This window comes from Amblyomma maculatum, chromosome 1 (assembly GCF_055883805.1).
Source record: "Amblyomma maculatum isolate TAMU_Amacu chromosome 1, ASM5588380v1, whole genome shotgun sequence".
NCBI lineage: Eukaryota > Metazoa > Arthropoda > Arachnida > Ixodida > Ixodidae > Amblyomma > Amblyomma maculatum.
In genome coordinates this window covers 239,742,531-239,756,653 of record NC_139344.1, presented here as the reverse complement: position 1 = coordinate 239,756,653, position 14,123 = coordinate 239,742,531, and the positions used below count along the sequence as shown (strand labels likewise).

Below are 14,123 nucleotides of genomic sequence, written 5' to 3'. Positions count from 1 at the left end.
AGCCATAGTTACTCTGCACACAGATACGAGGAAAGGGGAGATAAAACTCGGCAATCGCGCCCGTCCTCCTAACCCCTCGCGGCTGTTAAACTCGACCGGGACATGACCAATGTCGGCAGCAACGCAGGTGCTTTGTAGAAGCGCTATTATAAGCACGCAGTGGCTAAATATACAATCGATGGTCCCCCGAGTGACGTACGTGTTTTCAAACTTGGCCTGTTTCAGTGCGAGCTTTTCAGTCGAGTATGCATTACTTTATTCGCCCTGATAGACGTGTTCTTTGCATACCTTGAGTAAATACAGGACAACCGGCTAAAAGGGTAGCTCGGAACAAATGTAAAATGCCTACTGGAAATAGTCTTGAGGCGGTAGACATGAATTTAAATATGTGAGGAAGTCGACATGATAAGCTGCAGTGTTCATCACAGTCGGAAAAGTACTGCAACGACAACAAGTAGTAAAAACGTTATTGCTAGAGCGAACTGCGCAAAATGTAATGAAAAGGAGCCCGAGCTGAAAGGACGCAGTAAAGTACCGGTCTATATTATTAAAACCGGGACTACCAAGGGCAGCAGAATCATTTCCCCACCCAGAACAACCGTGAGTTCAAGTCCAGCGCGTCGTTTCGATTAACTGTGGGATGAAAGGGGTGCACGTCGCGATGGAAGCGAAACAGGAGAACAGGTATTTAGGAGAAACATTTTCGGTGTTTTACTAAATAGTCCACGCGGTGTTTACTAAATAGATACTAAATAGTTTTTGTATCTTCCACCTTTGTGGAAGATACAAAAACATCAGCTCTGTCTTCAATCGAGCGTCCATAAATACGGAACAGGGTATCAGGTGCTAGTCAAGAAGCTGTTTATTTGAAGTAAAAAACGAAACGTTACCGGTGCAGCACATCGCTACACGCACTGCAAATTTTACAAAAAAAAAAAAAAAATCACCTTTCCTCGCCGTCTATAAAGCAAATGTAAGCATAAAATGCATTGCAGGGAAGGCGTAGCTTACTTTTGAGGCCCCATGGAGGAGGAGGAGGAGAAATAAACTTTAATTTCTTGGCAGGTAAGCGTAGGGCTTTTACAGTCCGGGAACCTTCTGCAGTCAGCTTCGCACTTCACATACGTGACCTGTTATCACTAGTTGAACGGGTCTAGAGCATTGTACAGCCCTCAGTCAAAGGCATACGCGCGGCTCGAGCCCGGCCAAGGACCACGGTTTTAAGCCCAATCCCGGTCCAGACCCTGCGAGACCTCTAGTCGGGCTGTCGGATAGCAGAGCGTCTTCCTAGGAAGAGACGAATGGTTCGAGGACGTGGTCGACAGGTCGCGGTTACTGACAGGTCCAAACGTCGGACGCTGAGGGCTTGCATGTGGTATAGTGCGTGAGACGATAAGGCAATGTGTATGGCGGTTCACCGTTTCGGGGAAATACGTACGAGTTTCCTTGGAGCTTCCTCCGGACTGCGCTCTCGCCAGAGTCGAGGGAGTGGTGAACTTAATATCTCGGCCGTGAGATGATGACCACGTATAATAGTCGGGTCCGTTGTCATCGCTGCCACGTATGGGGCACGTCCGGACTCGAGCAGCGGCGGCCATGGTTGGAGAAGGCCATGGTTGAGCCATAGCCATGGTTGAGCGCCGACGGCACGTTGGGGCTCAGAGAAAGATTTAAGCGTGAGTATATGAACGCACGTGTTACAGGGGATACCCTCGTGCCCAGGCCCCCACGTGACAGTTATGGGGTGTTGCAGGGTGGGTGAGTGTTCGAGTATGCACCAGGCCAGCCGTGCGCGGGATGGTATCGTGAAGAAAGATTCAATACGCGGTTTGAGAGTCTGTGCAGATTCAATTCAATTCAGTTCAATTCTTTATTTTTCCCAGAAACAATACATCCTGGATGGTCGTCCTGTTGGTGTGCAATGATCGCACGGTCGATGGCTAGGAATAGGGTGACGGATATCGTTTCCTCAGCGTCCGGTGTGCGCAGGGCTATCATTGTCGCGTGTGTCGTAATATGCCAGCAGGCCGCAGCGGCGATGGCAGTCCCGATATGGAGGTGTAGTGCCGCTTCCGCTTCCTTGCAAGCCTTTGAATTGGCCGGGAAAGCGTCGCACGCAGGCTCATCTCCGCGGTTTTTTTTTTTTTTTTTTCTTCCTGAGGTTGTGTAGTGGACGCCCAAGCACATCTCTTATGGCTAGACTGGTACGGTGAAAATGCAATCAAAGCCTTCATCGCAATTGCATAGAAATCTCAATCTATTATCACACGATAGTCGCTGAGTATTGTAAACGAGCACTAATGATGGTGCACTAATGCACTTGTCACTGCCTTGAATCCCAATGTGATAGGCCTGCACAAGCTACCTTTCCTGCTTGCTCTTTCCTTCTCCGATTAGTAAAATACTGTCAAATTCAGGAACTCAGTTTTCACATTCTGTGCAGTGGCGAGGGAGCTTATTTTGGTCTGAGATGTTGTTCAGTGAGTTCACGTGTTCACGTCACTATTACTCACCAATAAAGAGGTTAAGTTGTTAAGCAACAGTGTGTGCATGTAGGTAGTAAGCGACATAAGGGAAGGTTTGTGTTCCTATGGTTGTCATCGTCCTTGCAAATACTATGTTGAATCGAGAATTATCTTCTTGCTAGCGTTTGGTACGCTTATGTCATTTGGTTCTTTGGCCGCGTTTCTTCCAGTAAACCTCACTTGTTAGTCCAGCGCTGTTCCGTGTACTTATCTTCTTGTGTTTATGTGTCGCACCAACTTGCCCAAATGGTCAGCATGTTATAATTCACGCATTTTTAATTCTTTTTTGTTTTTGCTATTTCATGCAGCGTTTCACTGTACCTTTCCAAATTCTGCAGTATCCAGCTTAAAGGAAGCTATGCGTGTTGTTTATTATTCGTATACAAGTGACGTTTATGGCCTCTGAACCTTTGCTGTCGGCACTAACGTGATAACGTTGCTAAACATCTGTGGCGAGAGTAACTAATCCAATTTCTTGTTTGGAACTGCATTTGTGTCCAATTTCAAAACCCATTTTGACTCGTTTGCTGTTTGGCTATATCTTCTGTTCCTGTTTTTGCATATTTCACAGATTGAACAAGAATCTGAACATCACACAAGAATATGCTCAGATGAAGCGGTACGGCAATTCAAAACTTAGGAAGGAACTACCATTTTTGTGAACTCTTCCACTGGCCGTAAAATAAAATTCACTTCTTGCAAATGTTTGTGCTTAGAACCAAAGCATGTGATTTGAAACATAATGGTATCGGATGTACAGTCACTTGGAATTAAAAGTTTGAACTTCTATGACCACATCTGTTGCGTGTGTGTCTCAGTGGGAATTGTGCCCGAACGTTCAAATTTTCTTGGAGGCAGAGTTGCGATTAATATTTGGGAATATTAAATTGAAACAATGCGAGCTTGGAAACGTGTTTTGTATGCATTATTCAAGAGGGCTCACGACGACGATGTTTTTCACTCAGTGGTTACAAGAAGAGCTCTCATCTAAGCTATTTTACCCCTTCGCGCATTTTCGCGTTTATTCTAAGAAAACGCTCAGAGGTCGCTAGGTTAAAGCAGTTTGCGATCGTGCACTACTACTGAGCCCCTTCTCGCAAAATGCGTACATGGGAATCAATTGCGCAGAATTAACCAGACATACATTTTGACAAACGAATTGGCGCATCTCTCCCCCATCATTGCTCTAGAGTGTGAACATGCACTAAGCACCAGCATGCGTGCTTCTACATTTTGTGCTCTTCTGGATCGACGAGGACAAGCTTCCATACAGTGCACAGCAAGTACTCAACATTCCCAGCTAAGGAATGAAAACTCGAGGAGTTCACTTCCCTTCACTGCCCTTCACTTTAATACCTTAAAGGCCCCCTATGATGGTAATACAACACATAATAATACAAAATATGAACAGTAGTAAAACACGGTAAAAGTACGTATGCTCTCTCTTCTGTTCCAATCTGTCAAGCTAGTTTTCACAGTCTGTGTCGGCTGCATAAAGGCGCTAAAGGCCCTCATGTGTATCCAGAACAAAACGTGTCTACAGCAGAGCATGTGCAACGTTGTCTTCAATGAAAGTATGCAATGAGCGCACAGCCTTGCTGTGCTGCCGATTGTCAACGGTTTTTAGTCTAAAATGTGAATTAAACATTTCATTTTGTGAGAATTCATCTCTGCATATTCTGCCTGTTTATTCGAGTTTATCCTCTACCAAATTTAGTACATGGCCATGGTAAATACGATTTTTTTTTTCTTTCTCTCGCAGAAATGTTCACACTGCCTTTGCGCTGTTCTGTTGTGTTGTAAATGGGGCGAAAGAAAATGATCTCTAATTCCAGCCTTTAATTTTTTCTTCCTCCTTTCTTTATTTGCAGCTACGTCTGTAGCACGCGGGTACGCGTGGTCGCTTTGCATCTCTCGCACATCCCTCAAGCAAGTGCTGCAAATCGTACATTTTTCTTTATTAACTATCTAAAGCTGCCTGTATGCTGCGTAGTTCTTATCCTCGCACTGGTTTCTCCGTCTCTATTCAACCTCGTTTACTTTCTAACATTCTCTTCCTAGAGAAAGACCCTATGGTGTCTGTTTAGACATCGTATGATGTACGCTAGCACTAAGCGATAGGGTGTAAAGAGACCGCTAAAACATTTATATCCCCGCCCTCGCGCAGTGTTGTATAATGAAGCCTAGCAGCTATAGTCGTTGGCGCAACTACTGCCGCTAAACTTCTACGTTTCCATGCAGGAGGAGCGTGAAAGCATCCACGCACCCGGATTTCGGCGCCCATTAAAGGACAAAGGATGACAGGACAGCCCTGAGAATCTCTACTGAAATTGTCCGGCGTTGTATCCGTAGGCTTCCTCCCCCCCGACCACCCTTTCACACCATTTAACGTGCTGTTTCAGGACGTTAAATACCACATATTATTAACATTTACTGTAGCATCAATGAGGCGACGAAAGCGCGCAAATTTTATGCTCCCGGTACCAAGCACAATCCGGGCCGCGGAGGGCCGCCCATACTCGATGCCGGCTTGGTACAATGCTTTTGGGCCGGTCCAGTAATGCCCCATTGATGATGACAAATTGTCAGAACCCAGTGCGAGGAACAGTTGGCCTACCCCTGCCGTCACAGCGAGATCTCCTTGAAGCCGGAGATATGAAGGCCCAACACCTTTCGCGCGAAGCCTTCGTGCATGCATTCCTCTTTTACTTTATTTTGGTTGCTCGAGGCGTTTCGTAATTTTCTTTTCGTCACCTTCGGGGCAGCGTTAAAGTTAAAAATAAGGAGCAAAACGAGGGGAGGGTCCTAGCGTACGAAGCCCGTGAGTCGTCGGCGCGCCATTGGCGCACCGCAGGCGCACAGCGCGAATCGTGTTTGAGCGCGGCGCCAGGGTGGAGCGGCTGTCGGCGACAAAAAGGATGACACCTCGGGAGGCGGTCTCGTCAATCCGCCAGCCTGGGCAAGGGTATGAACTGCGACGCGCCGAGGGGTGACAGCCGCCGGGGACGAGAGAGGCGAAAACAGCGGCAAGAGAAAAAGAAAAAAAAAAATCGAGCTTTGTGTTGACGTCGACGCACTTGACAGGCACGAAAACAAGGCCACTGCCCGGAGGCTCCGACCGCGGCGCGCGCATATGCCACTGTCTTTCCCGTTGCTGCCCTTTGGCAGCAGTTGCCATGCGGCCCTTGCCGACTGCCGCGGATGCCGCTTGTGGCGTGCAACGGGGGTCAAGCATTGTAAGCAGTCGAGACCCTTCTTTCAATATTATTCCCGAGATAGTAGCCTGTAATAAGGGCTCGTGTCGCCATCTTGTGGAAGGCGTTTCGACCAACTCGCTGCGCGCGGTACGGAGGCGAGGGAAGAAAAAAAAATTATAACTCTGTAGCACACGAGGCATACACGAGGCGTGTAAAAAAGATAGGTTCTCCGTATTGTGTATCCACACAAGTGCCATTTTCGTGCCCGGTACGAAGGAAACATGCTAGTAGGCCGTTGAAAAGCCGGCTGTTGTTGCAGACCGCCACGCACACTCACTCGCTGCATTTTTGTTGCTTGTACGCATATACCAATTCGCTTTCTTGAAATTGTTCGACGGTGCGCCGCAGCTGTGGCACACTAACGCCGCGCGAGTTCTGAAGTCCAAGGCCAAATTTATCGGTCAGCTTTTAACGCTTTCCCGTGTTCTATACCGGAAAGCTGGTGCATTCGTCTAAGAAGAAATGGTAGCGTTTCCAAAGCTTGAACAATTAATTTGTCACAAAAGAGAGGCTAATTAAGTGTTGTCGGAGGTTGATCAAAGCATCACTGCCAGCAACCAAACCAGGCATCGTTGTTGTTCTAGACGTTTGTAATGCAGTGAAGAGCCAGCCCGATGTGTCCACGGATTCTCGGCATTTAAAACGGTTGGTTTCTTCCTTCACTATTTGTAGTATTTAAAGGGCAGTGCATGTCCGTCCGAGCTGCTGCTTTCAAAGAACGTGTCAACTTGGCTAACAGCATGGACCTCACAGACGCTGTTCTAATTTCGTATTGAAAACTCGCACTACAGATATCGCTAAATAATTACCGTGCACACTTTAGCAAACAAAGCGGTTTCCTCATCAATGCGTCTAAATCAAGGAAATCATTAGAAAATGTTTCTTCTTTTTTTTCTAATTTGTGGCGTTGATCAGCGAGAAGTTAGCAGTGTTGTAATTCTTAACAGCAAGGAAGAGCAAAAAAATAAATAGAAATATTTTCAATGTTTTCCTCTGTTTCAGATATTCGTGGCTTTCTTTATATATGTGCCGTAACGCGCCCCAAAATTCCCTATCGTTGTCCGCTAGACAGCTTAAATCATTTAACAAAGGTCTCGATTCTGGCAGTCTTGGTACATAGGAAGCATATTATGGTGCTCAGACATCTACCTCTCTCATCATTCGATCTTTTTGTAAGTGGCACTAGCGGTATGAAGGGATGGGCCTACGTGTGCCGATATAGAGTCGAGGGTGGCAGTGTACACTGTCAAGGTTAGATTACATGCAACATAAATACTCTCGAAATTAAGAGACTGAACAGCCGCCGTCGCAACTCGGGAGTTGGAGCATTGTAAGCAACGTGGGGAGGTTGCGGATTCGGATTCCACCGGTGGCATGTGTTTGCTTTCCCTTCTACGTTCTAATTTTCTTTCTGGTTGATACGCTACTAATTTCTCATTGATCAACACCACAAATTGGTTTGGTTTACAGGGTTTAACATCCCTATAAGCTGCTCGGGCTATGAGGCACGTCGTAGTGGTGGGCTCCGGAAATCTCGACCACCTGGGGTTTTTTTAACGGGCACTAACATCGCACAGAACACGGGCGCCTCGCTTTTCGCCTCCATCGAAAAATGGCCGCCGGGTAGGCATCGAACCTGCGTTCTTGGGTTCAGCAGTCGGGCCCCTTAACCCCTCAGTCACCGGGGTGGGGCTAAGACCACACATTAAAAAACGAAAACAAAGTAAAAAACATTCTCCTATGCTTTCCTCGGAATCAGTGACGGTTATGCCGCAATGAGCCCTTCAATTTTCTATCCTTGTCAACTCAATTACTTCGCGTTGGTCTGATAAATCACATTTAGGTTTGATTTTATGAGAAAAGAGGCAAACAAACTAATATGCAGCATTAGGTTTTACGCCTGCAAAGAATTCGTAGATTATTTTAACCAGGGTTCTGTTCCCTTACTTTTCAATAATTGTAACATTTTTCATCACCCTTTTACATCTCGAAAAAATCAAAACGAGGCAGTGGTAAAGTTACAAACGAGTACAAAACACAAATGTCGTAATGATAATGGCGCTGTATAAAGCAAACAAATGTTATCAAACCACGGAACGTGATTTGAGATTGTATTTCATATGCAATACCTGGAAGGGAAAGCTGTACCCTTTATCGCCATTCCATGAGTTATGCCTTTCTGAACGTTTGCAAATGATTAAAAAAATAGCAGCAAATTTTCATACTGGCAAGAAACTATGATATGACGTTAAAATCATCGCGCAAAAAGTAAATAGGACAACATAAAAAGTGTTGAAAAGTTTTTGTCGACATCTGCGTTTCTCCACGTATTTTTCCTCCCTGTGAATATTTTCGTGGCAAGGAACATAGAGTGATATCGGGACAATGCTATAGGCGCATCTTTGCTGTCGCATTCTGTGCCGAAGGTGCAGAGCATTTAATAGTTGCGAAGTTGCTCACGCTCACTAAATTATTTAAAATTATTGACAACCTAAGAAATCGCCAGGGCACTCCAGAGTTGTTAAAACAAATGTTAAACGTTATAACAGCTTTATTGCTAGACGTAGTGAAGTTCGGACAAATGGGGAGGGGGAGGGAGTGCGTCTGTTAATTTGCGGACGGTCTAGGCTGTAAAACTGACGCGCAAGCTAACAAAGATATTAGCACTGCGTTGCTACAGTGATCGGCTACCGCATGAAACTCATCTACGCCTGCGCAGACCCAGATCCCAGGAGTTCGCCTTCTCTGAGCAGTCTGCGCATGCGCAAGTGACACCTTGATGAACCGGTTTGCTATAGCGGATCGCGCTATGCTTAGTCTCTACGATTGATAACGCCGCAAAACGAAACTAACACCACTGCAGGCGCGCGTTACACGGGATTATTGTTTCATCTTTTACATATTTATATTAGAAAAAATGCGAGAGATACGTCTGTGCGGCCTGCGCATGTGGGTTGTACAGCAAGGCGAACGTCATACATGACAGCGCTTCACGATTAGACGATTAATTTGCCGTAATTAGCTAATCATCCTCTCTATGATTGATTACAGTGGGATATATCGTGGAATTGAAGGCCATCAGTATCAAGAGTAATCCCAGGTTTGTTTGTTTTATTATTATTTTTTTTTAATCTTCGCAACCTGAAATGGGGTTCAAAATATTGAATGTCAAAAGCGCACCTTTGAAAGCTTTTCGAGTTGGCTTTCCCGCGTTGCATGTTTACAAAAAGACGCCACTCGTGTTTTTTGCGCATAATGTTGATGCCGTTGGTGTATTCTATAATTGAGAGGAAGGTATAAGATTTTGGCAACGATACCACATACAGAAACACCATTTTGAATATGTGCAATGTGGAAAAGCCCACTGAACGAGCGCTCAAATGCATCTTTTTTATATCCGATATCTCTATAAACACATTATCGATTTCGAACATTTAAAAACTGGGATAGCCTTTGGTTGTGTCGGTCTTAAAATTCGCAATAAAATATTGTTCTTATAAATAAAAAATAAAACGCTAGCTAAACTTGGCTAACTGATCGTCTAATAATTATCCTCCATCACAGGCAATTTCCGCCTTGCTGTACATATATTCCATATGTCCCACCCGCACAGCCCTTATCGGCGTGTCGCCTGCAGGTTCTTATGTAAAAATATGTATAACGGAAGCAAAAAAATAACAATAACAATAACCCGGCATACGCTGCTGCCCGCTGCCACCCCTTTCGCCTCAGCTGTGTTGCTGTCGTCAAGCGTTGTATCCGTGTGATCGCAGCCTACGTATGTACAGCCTTTATCAAAGGTTTACAGCCCAGAGGGTTTGCTTTTAAGCCGTATAATATGACTTCTGTAATAATCGTGGAAGACCTAGCCATTGGAGAGGGTAGGACGAAAAATCTTCTTGCCTTCAGCAAGTATGGAAGCCTGGGAATGCATTGCGAGCCACATAGTATGGCTCAGAAATAGACCCCCTGGGCTGTAAACTTTTGATAAAGGCTGTACGTTAGGTACACGTTAAATTTATTAACAGTCCAGCAGCCTCGCTGACTCTCGACTTAAATTCCAGTTTGCGGTCCCAGCGTACAGCCATGCATAAATGGAATGCGCCAAGACGTATACCAATTATGCAAGGATGTTAAAATTAAAGCGAGCGCGCGTTTTATTTTTTAACGTAACAAAGCAAGAACTGTACTGAGAAGGTTTCATGATGCAGCTGCCACGGTAAAAGAAAGGCAGCCGCCTTTAACTTAAAGTAGTCTGTTGTTAAACTTAGTGAAAAAGAAGGGTATGCGAAAGTTTGCTCTTTCGACAAAGGACAGACGGTCTGTGAGTGAGCCTTTTACATCAGCTACTCTAACAAAATAATGCATATACCACCCTTATATGCTCTAACAAGCGGTGACCCGTATTTATTGGCCGCGTATATAGAGCCGGAGAAGGTTACTACGTCGCCTGGCCTTTATGACAGGCTTTGTCAATGTACGTCACGTTCGGTTAGTTTCTCCTTCATATAATGTTTAAAATGCCTTCCTGTACAATGATGCGAAACATTTCTCGCTGATTGATTTTAGATAAGCTCTAGTAGGTGCACTGAGGAGACAGTGTAGCAGGAGGAAATTGCTTGAACTGGAGGTTATAAAGAGTTTTGACACATATCGCGTATCTTGAGGGCGTATAATTTACAAGCGAAACTGAAACTCACGTGAATAGCCACCACTGAATTTATCATACTAAAAGGCGTTCATTAAATTACAAGAGCGTGGCAAAAGTCCGGCTACCCCGCCTTACTAGGAGTACCTCGTTAAATGACGATAACCTGCTAACAACTTTTGACCTTAATAAAAATTTAAAAAAAAAAAAAAAACAGCTGACGTAGTGGATTCCCCGCTCCAAGTTGGTAGTTTTCCTTTCGTTTTTTTTTTTTTAATTTGCTCATCGGACAAACTCTGCGCAGCTTTGGGAATAGCTTATTCGAGACCCAACATTCCGTTGGAGTCATCAAGGAGAATCCTTCTAAAAATACTAGCTTGGTTTGTTTTGTACTGTGGCTGCTGCCCTCAAAGGGTTGATTATATTACTAGAACAATGCAGTGACATTTTCCGGCTACTGACTCGTGTGTACTAAACTTTGAGAAGCTTTAGCAGTTACCTTGATAGCAGAGAAAAGAGTAATAACGCTCAGCCACTGCTAAGTACCAGTAAAAGAATCCTCAAACAGTCGAAAAAGAATAATTTTGCCTTTGAAAAAAACAAAAACGAAAAAAAAAAGAAAAAAAAAAGCTGCAGGATTCATACACCCTTGCGCAAGTGGCAATTAGTTTCACATTCGGCTTCGAGGCCACGGTGGCATAAGAGAGGCTCAATATAACAGGTAGACATTTTTTTTTTTTTTTGGCGGTGCGACAGCGTCTCTCGAGTATAAACAGTATGAAAGCGCCGAGTCACTCAGTCAATTTAAAACATGTGCGTTCGAACACTATTTAAGATATCTCTTATTCGCGACAACTCATTGCGCGTGATTCTCTCAACATACCTCTGCCGAATTAAGCAAGAGCGCTATATTATTCGGCAGGAAAAGAATGGCGCACGAAATGGAAAGCCAGCCAATATAAAAGAAGGCACGCCGCAGCGGTGCCAAGGCGCGCTTCCGAGCCAGTTAAAAATTACCTGTAGTGAGTTGAAGAGCTAACAGAGCAGCCGTATCGATCTAAATAAACCTGCAGTGCAAAGCCATAGGGATTTTTGGGGCGTGTGTCTACTAAGGTAATAAAAGAAAAAAAAAAAGGCGGAGGGGGAGCAGCACGTCAAAGGCACTGCAACTTCCTGATCAGGTGTCACGTTAGGCACATTTCATTCCTGGAAAAGAGATCATGCGACCCACCACGTTGACTCGGTAGTTAGGGCGCTCGACTGCTGAGCGCAAGGACGCAGGTTCGATTCCGGCCATGGTGACCGCATTTCGATAGAGGCGAGACGGAAGGCCTCCGTCATGGGCTGAGCTTTGGAGCGTTAAATCTCATAAACCAGGAGGTCGTGCTTTGGGGCTCGTGTTAAAAAGGCGTGCTCGCTGCTATGCAAGGAGCTATTTATTAAGGCGAAATCCTTTAATGTCTCATACTGGTCGTTCGCAGAACGTTTCGCACTTTGTGGCCACCCTAGGTCACGTGATGCCACCAAAGATGACGGCCCCCATATGTCAAGGTGGGCCACCCTGTGCCCACGCCTCCCTAAGGTGGACGTAAGCTTAATGCGCTTTCGTTACGCGGGAGGCGGTAGCTGGCAGCTGACATGGCCGAGCACTAACTGGACGTAGGGCTTCCTGACATTACGTTTGGCAGGCGCTGCCAACTCGGGCCTCTCCTTTCATATGGGAGGGTGATATCAGAATGAACCTGTCAATACTCTTGCATTCCCGTTATCCCTAGGCCACGCAGGCACGTTCATACGGCTCGGTTAAAGCGGGGCTTTATATGTTGGCTGGTAGCTTACGCTATCGCGTTCATACCGATCCAGGCGTCCGTGCTGCTCCTTTCATTTGGCGCTTCCTCGAACGCCGCACCACACAAACCTACACAAGCAGACGCAGTAAAGCCAGGAATAAGTTAACTTTTAAACAAAGCTTCTCCTTAACGCACTTTAGTGGTCCAAAGTGCTACACAAATTTTTCCCTACATCATGGAATCCAAAAGAAGTGTGCTGTGAAACTGTGTCCACATTCTTGACCGCGACATAGAATTCCTCCACGATTAGAAAAAAAAAAAAAAAAAGCAGTTCTTTGTTAACGCTTCTCTTGGTACCTAACCAAGAGGATAATTATCACGACACTTCATAAGAAAGGCAGATGTTTGGGCTAGTTGGTTAAGCTTCATGGTGAAAAAATCAGCAGACACTGAGACACAGACAGAGAACAAGAAAGAAACACCACAGGCCCTGTGAGTGTTTCCTTCCTGTTCTCTATCTGTGTCTCAGTGTGCGCTATTTTTTCACTGTGAGACTTTATAAGAACAACCATTTCGGTGCCTCAGACTTATTTAATGCAGTCGAATATTAAAAAGTTGTTGATTTTACTGTAATCATTCCCAGAAATTCTAGACGCGCAGTGGGAAGATGTTTGTGAATTCAATTTCTTCGCATATCCAACAATTTTTTATAACAATCAATACATCCGTAGATCTCTCCTCAGAGGTCTCGTTGTTGTTTGCTATTAACGCTTTTTCTATCGTCACAAAACATTTTCCATTGGCTTTCTATGGCAGTCTTATTTGTTCGATGCGAGCTATGAACAAATTTTAAAAGAAAGGTTTTGCTGAGCGTCGAAAGACTGGACCATTCCTCATCTATATTTCGATAGCATCATGTTGCAATGTTAAACGCTTGCCTCAAAATTAAAATGGATGCCAAAGAAAGCTGGACTGGAATCTATCAGTGGTAGCATACAAGGTGCCGTTAAACATGGCCCATTGTTACCAACTGCTATTTTATTTTCTTTTAAGCAATATCCTACTACAGGTTATTGCTGGTTTACAATTTCAAGATTAATTTTATTCTAGTTTTAGGCGGTCACGACCTCTCATTGCTTTCAAGCAACGTTTCTTTCTGAGAATGAATAGTGCCGTTCGTATTAAAAATTGGCGTGAAACATAACCTGTCAGAAGAACGCCAGATTCGGCTATAGTTGGATTGATTCGTATTGATTGTTAAACAGCGCTGTTGCATACGAACAGAGAAAAGAAAAAGAATGAATGCCTGTCCATGTGTCTCGTTCCTTTTCTCCGTCGATGTCTGGTAGCGCTTCTGAACCCCTAATATTAACAACCTGTCAGTTCTGCAATGGGATCTGAAGAACACGTAAGTCTTGTCTATCCTGCTAGTAGATTCAGCCAACAAGAGACATTGCAGACTGTGCTGAGATCATATGGTGTTTCTCTCTCTATTGTTTTGGACGATTCGCCTGCCGTCGCTTACTAAAGCCACGCTTTCTAGACTTACTAAAACCCTTTAATTATAAGCGCCACAGGACAGGATCACCGCACCTCCTCCTGTTCTGGAATGCATTGTCGAATTTTTATAGAGTAGTGCGAAACTTTCGCTGCTCACAATATACCACAACACGCCGTTTAAGCCGATATCTTACACTGGCACCAAGTCCAGGTTTCTTACGCATCAGTATTAATTGTGATTCAACTGCGGAATATAGAAAGAGGATGTTATGGAAATAATAAACGGGACGGTCCAATCTTGCGATGCGCATCAAAATCTTCCTCTTAAAGTCAATTTTTCGCTCTCATCGAGTAGTCATGAATGGCATAGAAAACCAATGGGGAACGTTTCTGACGAGAGCAA

At 44.7% G+C, this 14,123-nt stretch overlaps 3 long non-coding RNA genes across 8 annotated transcripts in view; 2 read left to right on the top strand and 1 right to left on the bottom strand.

Moving 5' to 3' along the window:
- Nucleotides 1-3,315, top strand: part of LOC146206022 (uncharacterized) — a 37,544-nt gene extending 34,229 nt beyond the window's left edge. For all 4 annotated transcript variants that reach the window (XR_014704317.1, XR_014704315.1, XR_014704318.1 and 1 more), the window contains one exon: nt 3,097-3,315. This is a non-coding gene — a long non-coding RNA (uncharacterized LOC146206022). The remainder of the gene's footprint in view (nt 1-3,096) is intronic.
- Nucleotides 1-14,123, bottom strand: part of LOC146206020 (uncharacterized) — a 103,716-nt gene that overhangs the window by 33,127 nt on the left and 56,466 nt on the right. The gene's annotated exons all lie outside the window — the stretch shown is intronic.
- The window catches only part of LOC146206021 (uncharacterized), a 37,065-nt gene continuing 28,453 nt past the window's right edge, over nt 5,512-14,123 (top strand). Inside the window, exons 1-2 of one of the 3 annotated variants that reach the window (XR_014704313.1) lie at nt 5,512-5,761; nt 8,834-8,882. This is a non-coding gene — a long non-coding RNA (uncharacterized LOC146206021). Of the gene's footprint in view, nt 5,762-5,789; nt 6,428-8,833; nt 8,883-14,123 lie in introns of those variants that run through there. The other 2 variants (XR_014704314.1, XR_014704312.1) reach the window with 2 other exon arrangements.